Genomic DNA, 6,715 nt, shown 5'->3' on the forward strand with positions numbered 1-6,715 from the left:
CTTCGTTTGCCCTGGGCCAAAGCGAGCCTTCACAATAGCTGAACGCTAACACTGCATACTCGTTCCACTTCCAGAACCGGGCTACGGCGAGGCAGTTCTCCGGGGGAAAACGGCCCTTCGCGAAGGGCAGATCTGCCGAGCTCATTGCGGGAAAGCGAAAGCAAAGGACGCTTTTCTCCCTCTAACCGCTTTCGTCAGAGGAACGGGGAAAGTCACAGTGTTCTTTCTCTCCCTGAGATACACACAATCTGACGTTGCCTCTGAGCTCCGTTGCTGGCAAAGAACTGAAAGTGACATACATTCCTGTGGGGAAACACAGGGCTTTGCTAGGATTTCTCTAGGCAGTGTGTTTTCCCTGGGCCTCACTGTAGCAACTCTATCTCGCAAGGGCAGAACTGCATGGGATTTCCTCTGCCAGGAGAGAGCTGCTGCTTTGTAGTTTGTGCTGGGAAACCTTGCCTTGGCAAGTGCGAATTGACCGCATTCAGGCAGAAAGAAAAGAGAATAGCAAGAGGCCTTTTCTCCCCGGCTGCTCTGCCAAGCCCTTCCAGCTCAAACTATGTCGTTGCTCCTCTGGAAGGATCCCTGCACCGCGGCGTAGTTTTTCCGAAGAAGCCCTGCGTTTGCAAGAGCAAATGAGGAATTCGTGGCAGGAAAGAGGAAGGAAAGAAAGTTTCTCTCCCTCTGCCTGCTTTGCTCAGAGGACTGCATGAAGTCAGGGACTTCTCCCTTTCACTGAGAAACGTGCGGGCTGCTGTTGCCTGGGCGCTCTCTTCTTTGCAAAAGAGTCTGCAGTTCCACGCTTTGAACCGTGGAACGGCGCCGGGCTCTGCTAAGATTTCCCCCGGCGCTTCGTTTGCCCTGGGCCAAAGCGAGCCTTCACAATAGCTGAACGCTAACACTGCATACTCGTTCCACTTCCAGAACCGGGCTACGGCGAGGCAGTTCTCCGGGGGAAAACGGCCCTTCGCGAAGGGCAGATCTGCCGAGCTCATTGCGGGAAAGCGAAAGCAAAGGACGCTTTTCTCCCTCTAACCGCTTTCGTCAGAGGAACGGGGGAAGTCACAGTGTTCTTTCTCTCACTGAGATACACACAATCTGACGTTGCCTCTGAGCTCCGTTGCTGGCAAAGAACTGAAACTGACATACATTCCTGTGGGGACACCCAGGGCTTTGCTAGGATTTCTCTAGGCAGTGTGTTTTCCCTGGGCCTCACTGTAGCAACACTATCTCGCCAGGGCAACACTGCATGGCATATCCTCTGCCAGGATAGAGCTGCTGCTTTGTAGTTTGTGCTGGGAAACCTTGCTTTGGCAAGTGCCAATTGACCGCATTCAGGCAGAAAGAAAAGAGAATAGCAAGAGGCCTTTTCTCCCCGGCTGCTCTGCCAAGCCCTTCCAGCTCAAACTATGAAGTTGCTCCTCTGGAAGGATCCCTGCACCGCGGCGTAGTTTTTCCGAAGAAGCCCTGCGTTTGCAAGAGCAAATGAGGAATTCGTGGCAGGAAAGAGGAAGGAAAGAAAGTTTCTCTCCCTCTGCCTGCTTTGCTCACAGGACTGGATGAAGTCAGGGACTTCTCCCTTTCACTGAGAAACGTACGGGCTGCTGTTGCCTGGGCGCTCTCTTCTTTGCAAAAGAGTCTGCAGTTCCACGCTTTGAACCGTGGAAAGGCGCCGGGCTCTGCTAAGATTTCCCCCGGCGCTTCGTTTGCCCTGGGCCAAAGCGAGCCTTCACAATAGCTGAACGCTAACACTGCATACTCGTTCCACTTCCAGAACCGGGCTACGGCGAGGCAGTTCTCCGGGGGAAAACGGCCCTTCGCGAAGGGCAGATCTGCCGAGCTCATTGCGGGAAAGCGAAAGCAAAGGACGCTTTTCTCCCTCTAACCGCTTTCGTCAGAGGAACGGGGGAAGTCACAGTGTTCTTTCTCTCCCTGAGATACACACAATCTGACGTTGCCTCTGAGCTCCGTTGCTGGCAAAGAACTGAAACGGACATACATTCCTGTGGGGAAACACAGGGCTTTGCTAGGATTTCTCTAGGCAGTGTGTTTTCCCTGGGCCTCACTGTAGCAACACTATCTCGCCAGGGCAACACTGCATGGGATTTCCTCTGCCAGGAGAGAGCTGCTGCTTTGTAGTTTGTGCTGGGAAACTTTGCTTTGGCAAGTGCCAATTGACCGCATTCAGGCAGAAAGAAAAGAGAATAGCAAGAGGCCTTTTCTCCCCGGCTGCTTTCCCAAGCCCTTCCAGCTCAAACTATGTCGTTGCTCCTCTGGAAGGATACCTGCACCACGGCGTAGTTTTTCTGAAGAAGCCCTGCGTTTGCAAGAGCAAATGAGGAATTCGTGGCAGGAAAGAGGAAGGAAAGAAAGGTTCTCTCCCTCTGCCTGCTTTGCTCAGAGGACTGCATGAAGTCAGGGAGTTCTCCCTTTCACTGAGAAACGTGCGGGCTGCTGTTGCCTGGGCGCTCTCTTCTTTGCAAAAGAGTCTGCAGTTCCACGCTTTGAACCGTGGAAAGGCGCCGGGCTCTGCTAAGATTTCCCCCGGCGCTTCGTTTGCCCTGGGCCAAAGCGAGCCTTCACAATAGCTGAACGCTAACACTGCATACTCGTTCCACTTCCAGAACCGGGCTACGGAGAGGCAGTTCTCCGGGGGAAAACGGCCCTTCGCGAAGGGCAGATCTGCCGAGCTCATTGCGGGAAAGCGAAAGCAAAGGACGCTTTTCTCCCTCTAACCGCTTTCGTCAGAGGAACGGGGGAAGTCACAGTGTTCTTTCTCTCCCTGAGATACACACAATCTGCCGTTGCCTCTGAGCTCCGTTGCTGGCAAAGAACTGAAAGTGACATACATTCCTGTGGGGAAACACAGGGCTTTGCTAGGATTTCTCTAGGCAGTGTGTTTTCCCTGGGCCTCACTGTAGCAACACTATCTCGCAAGGGCAGAACTGCATGGGATTTCCTCTGCCAGGAGAGAGCTGCTGCTTTGTAGTTTGTGCTGGGAAACCTTGCTTTGGCAAGTGCCAATTGACCGCATTCAGGCAGAAAGAAAAGAGAATAGCAAGAGGCCTTTTCTCCCCGGCTGCTCTGCCAAGCCCTTCCAGCTCAAACTATGTCGTTGCTCCTCTGGAAGGATCCCTGCACCGCGGCGTAGTTTTTCCGAAGAAGCCCTGCGTTTGCAAGAGCAAATGAGGAATTCGTGGCAGGAAAGAGGAAGGAAAGAAAGTTTCTCTCCCTCTGCCTGCTTTGCTCAGAGGACTGCATGAAGTCAGGGAGTTCTCCCTTTCACTGAGAAACGTGCGGGCTGCTGTTGCCTGGGCGCTCTCTTCTTTGCAAAAGAGTCTGCAGTTCCACGCTTTGAACCGTGGAAAGGCGCCGGGCTCTGCTAAGATTTCCCCCGGCGCTTCGTTTGCCCTGGGCCAAAGCGAGCCTTCACAATAGCTGAACGCTAACACTGCATACTCGTTCCACTTCCAGAACCGGGCTACGGCGAGGCAGTTCTCCGGGGGAAAACGGCCCTTCGCGAAGGGCAGATCTGCCGAGCTCATTGCGGGAAAGCGAAAGCAAAGGACGCTTTTCTCCCTCTAACCGCTTTCGTCAGAGGAACGGGGGAAGTCACAGTGTTCTTTCTCTCACTGAGATACACACAATCTGACGTTGCCTCTGAGCTCCGTTGCTGGCAAAGAACTGAAACGGACATACATTCCTGTGGGGAAACACAGGGCTTTGCTAGGATTTCTCTAGGCAGTGTGTTTTCCCTGGGCCTCACTGTAGCAACACTATCTCGCCAGGGCAACACTGCATGGGATTTCCTCTGCCAGGAGAGAGCTGCTGCTTTGTAGTTTGTGCTGGGAAACTTTGCTTTGGCAAGTGCCAATTGACCGCATTCAGGCAGAAAGAAAAGAGAATAGCAAGAGGCCTTTTCTCCCCGGCTGCTTTCCCAAGCCCTTCCAGCTCAAACTATGTCGTTGCTCCTCTGGAAGGATACCTGCACCACGGCGTAGTTTTTCTGAAGAAGCCCTGCGTTTGCAAGAGCAAATGAGGAATTCGTGGCAGGAAAGAGGAAGGAAAGAAAGGTTCTCTCCCTCTGCCTGCTTTGCTCAGAGGACTGCATGAAGTCAGGGAGTTCTCCCTTTCACTGAGAAACGTGCGGGCTGCTGTTGCCTGGGCGCTCTCTTCTTTGCAAAAGAGTCTGCAGTTCCACGCTTTGAACCGTGGAAAGGCGCCGGGCTCTGCTAAGATTTCCCCCGGCGCTTCGTTTGCCCTGGGCCAAAGCGAGCCTTCACAATAGCTGAACGGTAACACTGCATACTCGTTCCACTTCCAGAACCGGGCTACGGAGAGGCAGTTCTCCGGGGGAAAACGGCCCTTCTTGAAGGGCAGATCTGCCGAGCTCATTGCGGGAAAGCGAAAGCAAAGGACGCTTTTCTCCCTCTAACCGCTTTCGTCAGAGGAACGGGGGAAGTCACAGTGTTCTTTCTCTCCCTGAGATACACACAATCTGCCGTTGCCTCTGAGCTCCGTTGCTGGCAAAGAACTGAAAGTGACATACATTCCTGTGGGGAAACACAGGGCTTTGCTAGGATTTCTCTAGGCAGTGTGTTTTCCCTGGGCCTCACTGTAGCAACACTATCTCGCAAGGGCAGAACTGCATGGGATTTCCTCTGCCAGGAGAGAGCTGCTGCTTTGTAGTTTGTGCTGGGAAACCTTGCTTTGGCAAGTGCCAATTGACCGCATTCAGGCAGAAAGAAAAGAGAATAGCAAGAGGCCTTTTCTCCCCGGCTGCTCTGCCAAGCCCTTCCAGCTCAAACTATGTCGTTGCTCCTCTGGAAGGATCCCTGCACCGCGGCGTAGTTTTTCCGAAGAAGCCCTGCGTTTGCAAGAGCAAATGAGGAATTCGTGGCAGGAAAGAGGAAGGAAAGAAAGTTTCTCTCCCTCTGCCTGCTTTGCTCAGAGGACTGCATGAAGTCAGGGAGTTCTCCCTTTCACTGAGAAACGTGCGGGCTGCTGTTGCCTGGGCGCTCTCTTCTTTGCAAAAGAGTCTGCAGATCCACGCTTTGAACCGTGGAACGGCGCCGGGCTCTGCTAAGATTTCCCCCGGCGCTTCGTTTGCCCTGGGCCAAAGCGAGCCTTCACAATAGCTGAACGCTAACACTGCATACTCGTTCCACTTCCAGAACCGGGCTACGGCGAGGCAGTTCTCCGGGGGAAAACGGCCCTTCGCGAAGGGCAGATCTGCCGAGCTCATTGCGGGAAAGCGAAAGCAAAGGACGCTTTTCTCCCTCTAACCGCTTTCGTCAGAGGAACGGGGGAAGTCACAGTGTTCTTTCTCTCACTGAGATACACACAATCTGACGTTGCCTCTGAGCTCCGTTGCTGGCAAAGAACTGAAACTGACATACATTCCTGTGGGGACACCCAGGGCTTTGCTAGGATTTCTCTAGGCAGTGTGTTTTCCCTGGGCCTCACTGTAGCAACACTATCTCGCCAGGGCAACACTGCATGGCATATCCTCTGCCAGGATAGAGCTGCTGCTTTGTAGTTTGTGCTGGGAAACCTTGCTTTGGCAAGTGCCAATTGACCGCATTCAGGCAGAAAGAAAAGAGAATAGCAAGAGGCCTTTTCTCCCCGGCTGCTTTCCCAAGCCCTTCCAGCTCAAACTATGTCGTTGCTCCTCTGGAAGGATCCCTGCACCGCGGCGTAGTTTTTCCGAAGAAGCCCTGCGTTTGCAAGAGCAAATGAGGAATTCGTGGCAGGAAAGAGGAAGGAAAGAAAGTTTCTCTCCCTCTGCCTGCTTTGCTCAGAGGACTGCATGAAGTCAGGGAGTTCTCCCTTTCACTGAGAAACGTGCGGGCTGCTGTTGCCTGGGCGCTCTCTTCTTTGCAAAAGAGTCTGCAGTTCCACGCTTTGAACCGTGGAAAGGCGCCGGGCTCTGCTAAGATTTCCCCCGGCGCTTCGTTTGCCCTGGGCCAAAGCGAGCCTTCACAATAGCTGAACGCTAACACTGCATACTCGTTCCACTTCCAGAACCGGGCTACGGCGAGGCAGTTCTCCGGGGGAAAACGGCCCTTCGCGAAGGGCAGATCTGCCGAGCTCATTGCGGGAAAGCGAAAGCAAAGGACGCTTTTCTCCCTCTAACCGCTTTCGTCAGAGGAACGGGGGAAGTCACAGTGCTCTTTCTCTCCCTGAGATACACACAATCTGACGTTGCCTCTGAGCTCCGTTGCTGGCAAAGAACTGAAAGTGACATACATTCCTGTGGGGAAACACAGGGCTTTGCTAGGATTTCTCTAGGCAGTGTGTTTTCCCTGGGCCTCACTGTAGCAACTCTATCTCGCAAGGGCAGAACTGCATGGGATTTCCTCTGCCAGGAGAGAGCTGCTGCTTTGTAGTTTGTGCTGGGAAACCTTGCCTTGGCAAGTGCGAATTGACCGCATTCAGGCAGAAAGAAAAGAGAATAGCAAGAGGCCTTTTCTCCCCGGCTGCTCTGCCAAGCCCTTCCAGCTCAAACTATGTCGTTGCTCCTCTGGAAGGATCCCTGCACCGCGGCGTAGTTTTTCCGAAGAAGCCCTGCGTTTGCAAGAGCAAATGAGGAATTCGTGGCAGGAAAGAGGAAGGAAAGAAAGTTTCTCTCCCTCTGCCTGCTTTGCTCAGAGGACTGCATGAAGTCAGGGACTTCTCCCTTTCACTGAGAAACGTGCGGGCTGCTGTTGCCTGG

The sequence above is a fragment of the Elephas maximus genome, chromosome 4 (assembly GCF_024166365.1).
Source record: "Elephas maximus indicus isolate mEleMax1 chromosome 4, mEleMax1 primary haplotype, whole genome shotgun sequence".
Classification (NCBI taxonomy): Eukaryota; Metazoa; Chordata; class Mammalia; order Proboscidea; family Elephantidae; genus Elephas; species Elephas maximus.